This window comes from Chlorocebus sabaeus, chromosome 21 (assembly GCF_047675955.1).
Source record: "Chlorocebus sabaeus isolate Y175 chromosome 21, mChlSab1.0.hap1, whole genome shotgun sequence".
Lineage (NCBI taxonomy): Eukaryota > Metazoa > Chordata > Mammalia > Primates > Cercopithecidae > Chlorocebus > Chlorocebus sabaeus.
In genome coordinates, this window is record NC_132924.1 from 37,624,807 (window position 1) to 37,639,563 (window position 14,757).

At 38.0% G+C, this 14,757-nt stretch overlaps 1 non-coding gene across 1 annotated transcript; it reads left to right on the forward strand.

The window, feature by feature from the left end:
• The first annotated feature begins 9,693 nt into the window (after positions 1–9,693).
• Positions 9,694–9,799, forward strand: LOC119626347 (small nucleolar RNA U13). The gene has a single exon (XR_005242524.1). It is a non-coding gene; the product is annotated as a small nucleolar RNA U13 (small nucleolar RNA).
• The last annotated feature ends 4,958 nt before the right edge of the window (positions 9,800–14,757 follow it).

Below are 14,757 nucleotides of genomic sequence, written 5' to 3' on the forward strand. Positions count from 1 at the left end.
AAAAGAATTTAAAAGAATAGCCACTCTGTAAAGTTAGAAAGGAGTAATAACATTAATATGCTTCTCTTCTTTAATACCTTTTTTTCCCCATGGATCACACAGATGGTAAATAACAAGAAATCAAACAGCATCCTCTTGAGATGGGAACTTTCTTAGTGGAACTGGAATTATGAAAATAAGACAGAGAAATGGCACAATTAGTTTAGATGTGAGAGAAGCAAGGGATGATAAGGACACAACATTTATATTTTCTAGTAACCTAGAAGACCACATGTTATCCATTATATAAAAATTAAATTTAAGAATGATAAAGGATGATAATCTAATAGTTTAATTTTAAGAAATAATCTGAGGATTATTTTCTCTTAGAGAGTTTATGCTATGTATATTTATATCATGTAGTTTTAAAAATTATTTTAAAATTTGTTAATGCATACACATAATTTCTGATTAATTTTTTGAATTTTCATTTGAAATTTTTTTTTTTTTGAGACGGAGTCTCGCTCTGTTGCCCAGGCTAGAGTACAGTGATCCTGTGGTGTGATCTTGGCTCACTGCAACCTCCGCCTCCCGGGTTCAGGCCATTCTCCTGCCTCAGCCTCCCGAGTAGCTGAGACTACAGGCGCCCACCACCATGCCCGGGTAATTTTTTGTATTTTTAGTAGAGACGGGGTTTCACCATGTTAGCCAGGATGGTCTCGATCTCCTGACCTCATGATCCGCCCGTCTCGGCCTCCCAGAGTGCTGGGATTACAGGCGTGAGCCACCGCGCCCGGCCAAAATTTTTTTTTTAAAAATGCAGCTTGAAAAGTCTTGCTCCTATCCCTGTCAGCATTTATCTCATTTTCCTGCCTCCCACTGGGGTAATTTTTTAATTAACTTTTTGCGGCCGGGCGCGGTGGCTCAAGCCTGTAATCCCAGCACTTTGGGAGGCCGAGACGGGCGGATCACGAGGTCAGGAGATCGAGACCATCCTGGCGAACACGGTGAAACCCCGTCTCTACTAAAAAATACAAAAAACTAGCCGGGCGTGGTGGCGGCGCCTGTGGTCCCAGCTACTCGGGAGGCTGAGGCAGGAGAATGGCGTAAACCCGGGAGGCGGAGCTTGCAGTGAGCTGAGATCCGGCCACTGCACTCCAGCCTGGGCGACAGAGCCAGACTCCGTCTCAAAAAAAAAAAAAAAAAAAGCTTTTTGCATGTCTTTCCCAACTTTCTTTATGCAAATAAAAGCAAAAATGAATATGTGTTCTTATATTTCTCCTCTTCTTATAAACAAATGCAACATGCTATACACATTGCTTGGCATCTTGATTTTATTATTTAATACTCTATCTTGGACATCTTTCCATTTTAGAACTAAAAACCATCTTTGATCTTTATTAAAAACAATTTTGACAGAAACTATTTCATTGTATAGATGTATTTTAATTTTTTTACCAGTCCTCTATAATGTGCACTTTGATTGTTTCCAGTCTTTTGTTATTAAAAATAATGAAACTAATAACTTTATAAATTTGTCATTTTTTATATGTACAGGTATAGTCGTAGAAAAGTTTCTCCAAAGTGGGATTGTGAGGCTGGACACCATGGCTCACATCTGTAATCCCAGCACTTTGAGAGGCTGAAGCAGGAGGATCGCTTGAGCTCAGGAGTTCAAGACCAATCTGAGCTAGAGAACATGGCAAAACCCTGCCTCTACTAAAAATACAAAAAAAATTAGCTGGGTATGGTGTCACGAGCCTGTAGTCTCAGCTAGTTGGGGGGCTGAAGTGGGAGGATCGCTTTAGTCTGGGAGGTTGAGCTTGCAGTGAGCCATCTTCACTCCATTTCACTCCAGCCCAGGTGAATGGGAAAGAAAAAAAACAAAGTGGGATTGTGGGTTCAACATACATTTGTAAATCTTATACATAGTTGCCAAATTGCTGTACATAGGGGATTTAAAAAGTACCACTCTCACTAACAATCTAAAAGATGTCATTTTCCCACAGCCTGAACCACAGTATAGTCACATTTTGGATTCTGATAATATGACAATTAAAAAAGGGGGAAGGGGAAAAGGTATTTTGAATTACCTTAAAATTCATTTCTTTTATTATAAATGAGATTAAGCATTTTTTCATGTATTTACAAGCCATTTTTTACCTTTCCTTAAAATTTTCCATTATATATAAGATTAGATATAATATAAGAATATCTAAAATGTTCTTTGACCTTTTTTCTGGGTTGTTGGTTTTTTTAAAATCAATTTCATTCATTCTTTTAATAAATATTTTGAGAGCTTACTGTGGCCAGGAACTGTTCCAAGCACTTGGAATATATTTAAAAACAAAATACATGCTAGGCTTACAGTTTAAACAGAAAATGAATAATAGACACAATTTTACAAGTAAATGACTTGGTTTGTGAGACAGTGATGAGTGCTATGCAGAAAGTCACAAACACCTGAAGAAGGTGAAGGAGTGAGCCACACAAATCACTGGGGCAGAGCATCTGAGACCATGTAAAACCTGACATGATGACCCTAAGGAGGGCATGACCAGAGTGGTAGCAGGGACGGGGTGAAAAATGGCTGGATTCCAGATATATTTTAAAAGTAGAGCAAACAATGTGCAAGAAAGAAGGAAGAGAGCCAAGGATGACTGCAGATTTTTTGGCCAGAGTAACTGAAAGAATGGGGTTGCCTCCAACAGTAATGGGGAGTAGGTTTGGGGTTGGCATTGGGAGCTCAGTTGAAGATATGTCAAGATTTGGATGTCTATCAGACCCCGAGATGTCAGTTGTATGTCTGAATCTGGAGTTAAGGAGAGAGATCAGGCCTTGATAAATAAATTCAGGAGTTGTTTGCCTTTTGATGACATTTAAAGGTGTGACAATAGATAAGATAACCGAGGAATTAAGTGCAGAAAGAAGAAAGAAGTTGTCCACATCAAGTCCTGCAGTGAGCTGACATTGAGAGGTCACTAGGTGAGAAAGGAAGAGCAAAGTAGCCTGAGAATGAGAGACTGGAGAGGTAGAGGAAAATCAAAATAGTTTGAAGTTTGGTATTCTAGACATCATGTGCAAACATTTTTTTAAGAAAGAGGAAATGAACTCCTGCATCAATTGCTGAAAAGTAAAATCAAATTGACCACTGGCTAAAACTGACCACTAGCTTGAGCAATGTGGGAGTCTTGACAAAAAGCAGTTTCAGTAGAGTGGCAGAAGGAAAGACACTAGATAGGATTTGAGAGAGAAAAAGAAGATATTGGAGACAATTCAGGGAGTTTCACTGCAAAGGAAAGCAGTAAAAGGGGCAGTAACTGGTGAGGGAAATGACATCAAGAGATGTGTCTTTTAAGATGGGGAAAAAGGGAGCATGTTGGTCTGCCGGATGGAATGATCAGGAAGAAAGAAAAAGTGGCCCTGAGGGAGACAGCTTCTAGAAGGTTTTATATATTTGAGAGTTTATCCTTTTGTGAAACGAGTTGCAAAAATTAATTTGTGGTTTGTCACTCATCTTTTGACTTTGTTTAATGTGCTGTTTTTGCCTTAGAGAAGTTTTAAATTTAAAGTTGAATGTGTCAATCTTTTCTTGTGTGCTTCTGAATTTTAGCTCTTAGTTTATTTAAAAGGCCTTCCACACCCTACAGCAGAGGTTTGTGAAATAGGGCTAAGGACCAAATCTAGTCTCTCACCGGTTTCTGCAAATAAAGTTTTATTGGAACACAGCCACATTCATTTGTTATGGTTGCTTTTGCACTACAATGGCATAATTGAGTAGTTGTGACTTTAAAATTCTGGTAAATACATACTACATAAAGTTTTCAGTATAACAATGAATGATGAGAAAATACTATATTTTGGGTGGAACTATGTGTAACCACTAAATAGAATAGTAGACAACATTTCTTATTTAATACTATATATTTTAGAGCAGTTATGCTGTGGGGAAAGATGTTTGGAGAGGGTGGTAGCCCACAAATCTAAAATATTTACAACATTTGACACTTTATGAAAAATATTTGCCAATCCCTGCTCTATGGTAAAAAGTAAATCTGTTCATGTTTTTTTCTTGTGCTTTTATTTTATGTTTAATTTATTTTTTTCTTTCCTTTTTCTTTTGCTTTCTTTTTCTTTTTTTTTACATAAAAACTTAGATTCTGTCCTGATATGGTGAATAAATTAAAGTTTCAAGGTTTTTTTCTCTATATTGGAAATTAGTTTTCTCAATACTGTTTATTGAGAAGTCTATAATTCCTCCGTCCCCCACCCCCACCCGCCCACGACCGCCAGCTTTGGGATGCCGCCTTTAGCATATACAGTAATAAATTCCTATGTGTGTTGATTTCTGGATTTTCTGTTTTATTCTATTGCTGTTTCTGCCTATAGAGGTATAATACCCACACTGCTTTAGTAATATGGGTTAATATGTAGTTAAGGCTTGTTCCATATCTGCCATCACTGCTCCCATCACTGCTTTCTTTCTTTTTTTTTTCCCCTGTGTTTTGATTTTCTAGTAATTTTTCATTAGGCTGAATATATTTTTAATATTTCATCATCTTCTTTTATGTTACTTTTTTGGTTTGTTTTTAGTAGTCTTGTGTTTCCTTTGTTTTCTATCCTTTAAGATCTATGATCATTTTTTTTCTTTCTTATTTTGGCAATTGGAAAACATATAATCTGTTTTATTTCCTCTAGTGTTTCTCTTAACAAATTTGAGTAAGTTGAACTGAACAATGGTTGTTATTTTGTCTGTCCACCTAGTCTCTACTCCTGCTTTTTTTTTTTTTTTTTTTTTTTTTGAGACGGAATCTCACTCTGTTGCCCAGGCTTGAGTGCTTGGCTTGGCCCACTGCAAACTCAGCCTCCTAAGTGACTGGGATTACAGGCACCCACCACCAAACCAAGCTAATTTTTGTATTTTTAGTAGAGATGGGGTTTCACCATGTTGGCTAGGCTGGTCTCAAACTCCTGACCTCAAGTTATCCACCCACCTCAGCCTCCCAAAGTGCTGGGATTACAGGTGTGGACTACTGCACCTGGCCCCTGCCTTCTTCTTTGTCAATAGATCCCTGACATCTGTATTTCCAGCCAAGGGGCTGAATTATGGTAACTCTCTCACCTTTGCCAACGATTGGTTTACGGTTGAATTTCTGACCTGTTTCTGGCCATTGAAATATTAGGATAAGTCAGCTGGGGGCTTCTAAAAACGGTTTTTTCTCCGTCAAGGAAGAGGTATGTCCTTTGCCATAATTCCCTCTCTTCCTACTTTGGAGATGATATTTAGGAGGTGGTGCTCAGAGCTGTGGTAGCCATCCCGTGGTCATGAGGAGCAAGATTGAAAGTACGCTGTGGCTGGCAGAATGCAAAGACCAAAAGGGCTTAGGTGCCTAACAAAATCTGAGCTGCCAAACCAGTCTTGGGACTTACAGCCTTTAGATGTCTCATTAAGTAATAAATGACCACATGGTTTAAACCACTGGTAGCTGGGTTTTCTGCTACTTGCAGCCAAAAGCATTCCTAATTAACAAGCTACTTCTCATTCTTGACTTTTTTCCTCTATTACTTTTGTTATTTTTTTAATTTTCAAGTTATTTATTTTTTAATAAAAGAAATCTCTACTTGGGCCTTACTTTTACCTTTCTGTTTATAATAGATTTTCTTTTGTTTTCTTACCATGCTATCTGGGCTCCCATTGACTCTTTATCTCAAAGATAAGAGCTAACTTAGGTCTTCCGTATTCAAGAGTTATGTTACATTTGCTTTTCTGTTGTCTGAGATGGTGGCAAGGATGGGACTGAGTGAGGTCTGGTAGAAAGTGTGGAACCAGGGCTATAGGTATCACAGTTGGGGAATTTTTACTCTGCTTTTCCTATAAGTTAGTTAAAAATCCTGTACTGAGGTTTACTCTGCAGAGTTGGAGCTATTTCTGATCCTGTGATAAAAGCCGGTGGCTTTCAGGTTGTTCACCAGGTCCCAGGTGAACTCAGAGCCTTTTCTTATCTCAAAGACAAGCTGCCTTCAGTGATTCTTTTCCCCTCTCCTCTCCCTGCTTGCTTCTCCTGCTCCCTTCTGGGATTTAGGTAGGAAAATTATGAAAAAAAATGGATGAATAAAGAGTTCATCCCTATTGTCCCTTTTCTGCTTGCATATTGTGTTTCATTTTCCCAGCTAGTGAAACAAACCAATCCTAATTCTTAGTAGTTCTTCTTGTCTCTAATAAATGAATATCTACTTTTCCCTCTTGGCATAGAGAGGCAATCATTTAAAGGGATTCTGAATCTTTTCTTTTGAGCTTCTTCTCCGACTACCATTCCTCACAGTTAGCCTACTTCCTTCCAAATTAAAGGGTATCAGTGAGCTTTTTCAGTCATTGTTTCTTCATATTTTTGTCCATTGTACTGCTTCCAGAGGAGTCCAGCATAAGCTACAGTCAATTTCCAGAATCTTCTTTCTGTAGGTGATATTTTTAAACCCTTATAGTATGATGGTACTCCTTCCTTAGTTTGAAAGCTCCTAACATTTTTCCCCCTTTGGCTATCCTTACTTATTTTGTGCGTTTTGTTAGATTTGGAAGCAGGGAAATTTCTTGATTCTGTATTTTCTTTCCCAGAGAACCTATGAAATTGAAAGAGTTTATTGATAGCACTGCTTCTATTGCTATATATTTTTAGCAGTATCTAGAAGTACAAGAGAACTGTGGCAATTACCAAGATTATTTGGACCAAAATTACCTCAAAATCTACCTGATACATCCATATAATTGCAGGAAAAATGTATTTTTTAGATTTGAATGTATTCTGATAGTAGCTGCAATTCTCTCCTCCACTTTGCATGTGCAGGCACAAACTGAGGATTCTGAAATAGCACCCATCTTGCTGAGATGAGACTGGCTTTGTGTTATTCTGACCAGTTACAGTTTGTCTTCCATTATTATTAGCACATGTCCCATACTTCTAGTTTTACCAGCCCATGCAACAGCAGAATCCTTATTTTACTGAGAATAAAACATTAAAGGTGACTGTGGGAATGATAAGTTCATTTTGCCACATTGAAGGCAGAGTTTCTAGGAAGATATTGACTTCCTATTGTGTAGATGACACAAATGCTGCAGAGAGCAACCTGCACCTCAGGTGATAGAACTGACGAGCCTGTAGGCTTATTAAAGAGTCTCGTCTTCTCTTCTGGTAAGTTGGATTTGAAGAAGGGTCAGGCTCTGATATGAGGATGTATCATTTCAATTTTAAAGACTGGTGTGGATAGTGTGGACTGGATGTCCTTCAAGATCTACTGGAAGGCCCTTCTAGACTCCTAGGACTCCAGACACCATCACTTTCCCAACCTCACTTGCTGACAGAATTCAGATGTGATTTAGATCAGATCCAGGTGCTTGGGACTTTGATTCAAAATTGAATTATAACACTAATGAAATGTCCCATTTTCTTCATGTATACTATTAAGCGTTAATAAAAAGTTTTTAACAACTCTGAGTTATGAAGGGCGTAAGTTATATAAGGAGAGAAACAGGCTGTGGGCATCCTCTTCCTAGACCAAACTGAGGCAGAGGCAGTGTGGCCTGGAGCTAGTGGCTCTGGTGGAAGGTTCCAGATTCTGCGACTTTCTGACTGAAGCAGGAGCGGCAGTGTTCTTGGCAGCCTGGTTCTGTGGTGAGGTTTTCGGAGTTGTTTCTGGAAGCTCAACCTAAAGCCTGCATCTTTGCCACCCACTCCTGCAGACTCTACCCTTTAATAAGTCTCTTTCTGCTTCAAGTAACTAGAATAGGTTCTGAGGCCTCTTTCTGCTTCAAGTAACTAGAATAGATTCTGAGGCCTGAAACTAAGATCTCCGAGCAACAACAGGACCATGGGAGAAACACTGTTAGGTTGGTTCTCTTGAGTCTCAGAGATGGAAAACACAGGCCTGTATGAGGCATTACCCCTCATCCAACTGCTTTCAGGGGCCCATTTTAACGCTGGAGAGAGAAAAATGGTCCTGTGGAGATCTAGGGCATTATTCTCAGAGACGTGTGCTGTTGGAAGGACAGCGGGCACCTGGAAGCATGAAGGAGTGTGCAGAGTCCAAGCACTCCCATTAAATCTTCCTTCTCCAAGGCTGCTCACTTCACAGCAAGAGTGTCACGACAGTTAGGATGGCTTGGCTGGAAGTAATAGCAAACTCTCTCCCCACATAAGAAGCCCAAAGATAGGGCATCTCTATCATAAGTTAATTCAGCTGTTCAATTATGTCATCAAGGCAGAGGTTCTCTCCACCGTTCTGCTCTGTCATCAAGACATGATGGCTTTGACTCGGAGATTAGCTCCCTGATGGATTGTTAAATGTTTGTCGCTAGATTTGGTTTCATTCAGATACACCAACATCTGTTTGAAGAAAGGTTTGCATTTTTTATTGATATACAATAGTTATACATACTTTGGGGGTACATGTGATATTCTGATACCTGTATATGATGTACAGTGGTAAAATCTGAGTAATTTGGATATCCATCACCTCAAATATATATCTTTTCCCTGTGTTGGAAACATTACAAATCTTCTCCTCTAGCCATTTTGATGTATACAATAAATTATTAACTATAGTTTCCCTCCCTACTATTGAATACTAGAACTAACTCCTTCTGACTGTATTTTTGTACCATAATGTGCATTTTTCTGTGTGATTGTTCTTTTCTTTTTTTTTTTAACAAATGCTAGAATTTTGTGTGGATGCTCTTAGCGCCCACTTCCTCCTGCCTTCCTGGTTTTGAGCTTCTGCCTAACCCGTTCTCTAACAAGGGGAATGGGAGCTCAGGAGTTGAATTCAATCAGGCAGAATTTACCCTGGATTGCGAGATGGATTCGCTTCTCCCTGAGAGTAAACCCAAATAAAAAAATTTGCTGTGACAGCAAAGAAGAATAGGAGGATGGCTACTAGGCAACCAACAGGGTCACTTCCCAGGATATAGTTTGTGTGGGTTTCGTTTTGTGTTTTAAACTTAATATTTTTTCCTTTTCTTTTTTTTTTTTTTAGTGAAAAAGTAACATGTTCATAAATAGAAACAAAGTAACCAGTACAAAAGGCTTACAGTAAAAAAAAAGACTCTACCCACCCTTATGCCATCACTTACACAAAAATTATGAAATATCATTAAGAGAAAATTTTAAAATTCTAAGCAAAGGAAGGGAAATAACATATTTATGGGTTGAAAGTACTGATATTGAAAAGATTCTACCCAAATTGATTATAGATTCAACACAATGCCAGTTAAGACCCAGCAAAATTTTTCTAAGAAGTCAACAATTTGTTTCTAGCATTTGTGTGAAAATGCAAAGGGCATAATATCCAAGATAACCTTAAGAAGAAAAAAACTGGAGACTATACATACAGGACACTGTGGCTTATTATAAAGTTCCAGTCATTAAGACAGTGTAGAGTGGAGAGTAGGAAATATAAAAACATATCCATTCATATCCAATGACTCAAATATGACTTAGTTTCTGTACAGAGGGGGGAGGAATGGTCTTTAAAAATAAATGATACTGATTCAATTGGATATCTGCATAGAAGGTATAGGTAGTATTTTTCTCCATTTGCTTAGAACTTCTAAATTTTATTTTAACCATATTTCATATTTTTTGTATATACTTTTTTCCAGATTAATAAAATTCTTTTCTATTTTTAATTTGCTAAGACATTTTATCACAAATAGATTTTGAAATCCTTTTGTAGTTCATAAGTGTGATGATTGGGTTTTTTCACGCTCATGTGTGAGATATGCCTTCCTTAAATGTTCTTACACCATCAGCACATTACCCATCTGACAAGAAAAAAAAATAGATTTTTGACTCACATCAAATACTTTTTTGCATCTATTGACTTAATCATGTGATTTTCTATTTCACTTTGTTAATGTCAACTAATTACATTGCTTTGTTCTCAGACTTTAACACTCTAGCATTCCTGGAATAAAAGTCACGTAGTCATGATGTAGTAACCATTTTATATATCACTGGATTTAATTTACTGTTTTTACAAAAATTCTTATATATATTTCATGAAAGAACTTGGCAAGTAATTTCCTTTTGAGTAATGTTCTTTTCAGAATTTAATATCAAAGTTTTGCTGGCATCATAAAATATGTTGGGAAATGTTTCTTCTTTTTCTTTTATCTTAAAGAATTTTAGGAAGAATCCGTTAGTGAAGTCATCTGGGCTGAGGAAATTGTTTGTGGAAAAGTATTAATTTATAGGTTCAATTACTTTACTAGATAAAGAGTGATTTAAGTTTTGGATTTCTGTTCATCAATTTTGGTGAGGTCTATTTTTATAGGAACTTTCTTATTTTCCCTACATTTCCAAATTTATTGGCATAAAGTAGTTCCTCATATCTTTTTTTCTTTTTTTGAGATGGGGTCTGGCTGTGTTGCCCAGGCTGGAGTGCAGTGGTGTGATTTCAGCTCCCTGTAACCTCCACCTCCTAGGCTCAAGCAATCCTCCCACCGCAGCCTCCTGAGTAGCTAGTACCACAGGCACACACCACTACATCCAGCTAATTTTTTATTTATTTATTTTTTGGTATTTTTAGTAGAGGCGAGGTTTCACCATGTTGCCTAGGCTGATCTCAAACTCCTGAGCTCAAGCAATCCTCCTGCCTCAGCCTCCCAAACTGCTGGGATTACAGGTGTGAGCCACTGCACCTAGCCTCACTCTTATTTTTTAATATCTCTATTGTCTGTAGTGATGTACACCTTTTCATTCTGACATTGATAATTTGTGACATCTCTTTTTTATCTGTCCTTGTAGATGTCCATTAATCTTACTAATCTTTTCAAATGATAAACTTTTAGCTTTTTATATTTCTCTATTTCATGCTCATTTTCTATTCATTAATTTCTTCTCATTTTTTAAATTGACTTTCATCTACTATGGGCTTAATTTGCTGTTCTTTTTCTAATTTCTTGATAATACTTAGCTAATTGCCATTTCAACTTTTCTTCTTTCTAAAATATGCATTTACTGCATAAATCCCCCCCCAAATGCAACTTTAGCTACATCCCATGAGTTTCAATATAATGAATTTTCATTATTAGTCAAGTGAAAATATTTTCTAATTTTTATTGGAATTTCTCATTTAACCTATGCACTATTATTATTATTGTATAATTTCCAAATAGTATTTTCTAGTTTTTTTTTAAGTTTAATTGTATCATGATCATAAAACATACTGTGTATGATTTCAGTCCTTTGAGATTTTCTGAAAGTTGCTTTATGGTCCAACATAATATCAGTGTTAGTAAATGGTCCGTGCACTTAGGAAGAATGTGTATTCAATTGTTAATTGTGTTGTTCAAATCTACATACATATTTCCTTTTTTCCCCCCTACCTGTTCTATTAGGTATTCAGAGAAGTGTCTTATCAACTTGCATTTTGGTAATAGATTTGTTTTTTGGTAATAGATTTGATTTTGGTAATAGATTTATTTCCTTTTTTTTTGTTTCCATCAATTTTTGCTTTTATATATTTTAAAGCCACAATATCAAGTGCATGTATTTTTAAGTTATTATATCTTGTTGGTGGATTAGCCATTTTATATATAAGAAACACCCCTCTTACTCTCTAGTGATGCTTCTTGCCTTAGATTCTACTTTGTATATTGATGTAATCATACTAGTTTTAGGGGGCTAATGTTTGCATGGTGTATTAAGCTGGTGTCCCTGAGAAGCAGTGAGAAGTAAACCTAGGAACACAGGTAATGTCGCCTGAGTAGACACAAAAGGGAAGGAAGCTGACACTGGATGCACCAGTGAGCTGTTGGCTGTGGACAGCTGGGGCTTACTTCCCCTCTTGGAAGTCTCCTCTAGGCTCCTCAGTGGCTTTGCTGGCAGACTGCATGGAAACGCCTTGGAATTTCTCCACCTGAAGGTGAGCAAGCTGGAGTATTTACTGCCAGCTCACATCCTCACTAGACAAGGGCTGCTCCTGAGGGCATCAGCTCCTCAGAATTTCTACTCTGTCCCATTTCCCACCAGCCTGTATTCCCCATCAGCCTGCTTCCAGGGTTAAAGAATGTCCTCAGGCGAGACCCAGTGCTACATGCCACTGAAAGACATCTGGAAAGTCATGGCGAATGCCAAGGGCATTCACAGTGTCTTCTACTCATGGAATCTATTTCCCCGTTCTTTCACTTTCAACCTTTTTTGTGTCCTTATATTAAAAATGTGTCTCTCATAAGCAGCCTACAACTGTTTCACCCCCACCCAGAGTGACCATCTTTGTCTTTAAATTTAGCCAATTAGTCCACTTACATGTAATGTGATTACTAACGAATTTGGTTTTATAATTATCATGTTCCATTTGTTTTCTATTTGTCATCATGTTTTACGTTCATTTTTTAAAATTTATTGCCTTTGTTTGGATAATTCAATTTTAAAATTATGTTATTCTCTTCTTCTGCTGTTACTATATTCTTTTCCTATTGTTTTGGTTTTTTTCCCTAGAGATTCTTTACTAAATACAGTCAAATACAAATTATACTTTTACCATCTCCTCCTGGATAATACATGAACCTCAGAACTGAGATCTGGAGCATTTACTGGGTTGGCAAATGGACATCTTTGGCAGGTCCTGGACTCCATTTTTTTTTTATTTTCTAAGGACTGTGAGGCAGTCTTCCAAACACCCTCTGCTCTGCTTCTCAGTGGCTTTCCGTTTAGCTTCTTCATCTCTTGCCCTCTGCAGCAAAGTATTTGCCAATTCATTCATAGGGAAACCAGTTGGTTTGGGGCTATTCTCCTGCATCTCCTCTTTCACCAGAATCTTAACCACTCAAATCCTTGGCAACCCCCAGCTCCAAATTTTTTATTATTTTTTATTTTATTTTTTTGAGACAAGGTCTTGCTCTATCACCTAGGCTGGAGTGCAGTGGTAGGATCTCAGTTCACTGCAACTTCTACCTCCCAGGTTCAAGTAATTCTTGTGCCTCAGCCTCCTAAGTAGCTGGGCTACTCAGCCACCATGCGTGGCCACCGTGTCTGGCTAATTTTTGTATTTTCAGTAGAGATGGGGTTTCACCATGTTGACCAGGCTGGACTGGAACTTCTGACCTCAGATGATCTGTCCACTTCAGCCTTCCAAAGTGCTGGGATTACAGGCGTGAGCCACTGCACCAGGCCCCCAAATCCAATGTTTGTCTCCTCAGTTCTTGAGAGTCCCCAAAGTTCTGCAGGTTTCTCTGTTCCTTAACAGCTGCCTTCCGCATTGACTTTCACTATCTTGCCAGCACTAAGAATCAGCAAGTGCCCCAGAAGTGGAAGCAACTTCCAGGATATCTGCCTACTTGGGCTGTCCCCTTTCCCTTGCTTGCTTTAGCAGCTATTCAAATGCCTTCAACAATGTTTTATGTGTATCATCCAGCTTTTCTGGTTGTTTTGATGGTGGGGACAGTCTGTTAGAAGCTACTCTAGCATAACCAGAAGTGAAAATTCTTCTAAAATGTATTTACTCTGTCATTTTTTTGATGGACAGTTAATTTTTTCCCTAGTCTCCACCTATTACAAAAATTGTAGCAAGAAATAAGTTTGGACATCTGTCTTTGCTGATGTGTGCATGTGGCTGTTGAATTCCTGGAAAAGGAGTTTATTGGTCAAAGAAAAGCATGCGTTTGAAATGTTGATAGCTCTTACCAAATTTTCCTCTCAAGAGATGCATCAAAATGTGTGAGAGAGTGTGTTTCCCCAAAGAGGGTGTGTGCTTTTATAGAAGAGGTACAGGAGTTTCTTCAGAGGTACCTGAAGATAGGAGGATGAATGTGTCTGCTTAAATTCTTGGTCCCCCCATCTGGCCTCAGGACAAGATGGAAGGGATCCCCTTTCCAAAGAGAAAAATCCATGTCTGTGCTCAAAGTATCTTTGCTCCATAATAGGACTAGAACCCAAGGGAAGTAAAAACTAACTGAGCCACAAGGAAGATCAAGTTAATACATGGACCCGGAATGAGGATGGAGAATTCCTACTGTTTCTATCACACTGATAGGGATTATGGGAAGCCTCTTTTATAGACCTTTAAAATGCTGATGAGCTCACCAGAAGTTCTTTTCCAAATACCCATGGTTTTAATTGTTTCAGTGTTAGTTCAAGAAAGTTATTTTCATTTTGAAACAACTTTAAAGTTCAAATTTTGAAATACAAAATTTCCCCTTACATGTCTAATGGTTTTGCACTATTGGGAAGTAATGACTTAGGTTTTTATAAATGTATTTGGGTATCTTAAGGATAGGTCAATTTGTTAGCTTTCCGGGAATGTCAAAGCATAATATTGATAACTCTTTATTACCCTTATTCTTATTTGATAAATTAAGGTAGTACATGATTTTGCATTTGGAAGCATTTATTTCATTGTTCAAAGACTCGTTTTATTTTCTTCTTCTTTTTTTATTTTTTATTTTATTTTTTTATTTTTTTGATATGGAGTCTCATTCTTGTCACCCAGGCTGGAGTGCAGTGGCATAATCTTGGCTCACTGCAACCTCCATCTCCTGAGTTCAAGCAATTCTCCCTCAGCCTCCTGAGTAGCTGGGATTACAGGCACCCACCACCATGCCCGGCTAATTTTTGTACTTTTAGTAGAGACGGGGTTTTGCAGTGTTGGCCAGGCTGGTCTTGAACTCCTGACCTCAGGGGATCCACCCACCTCAGCCTCCCAAAGTGCTGGGATTACAGGCATGAGCCCACCGTGTGCGGCGCAAAGACTCTTTTTCAATTCAAATTCTTTTTTTTTTTTCTC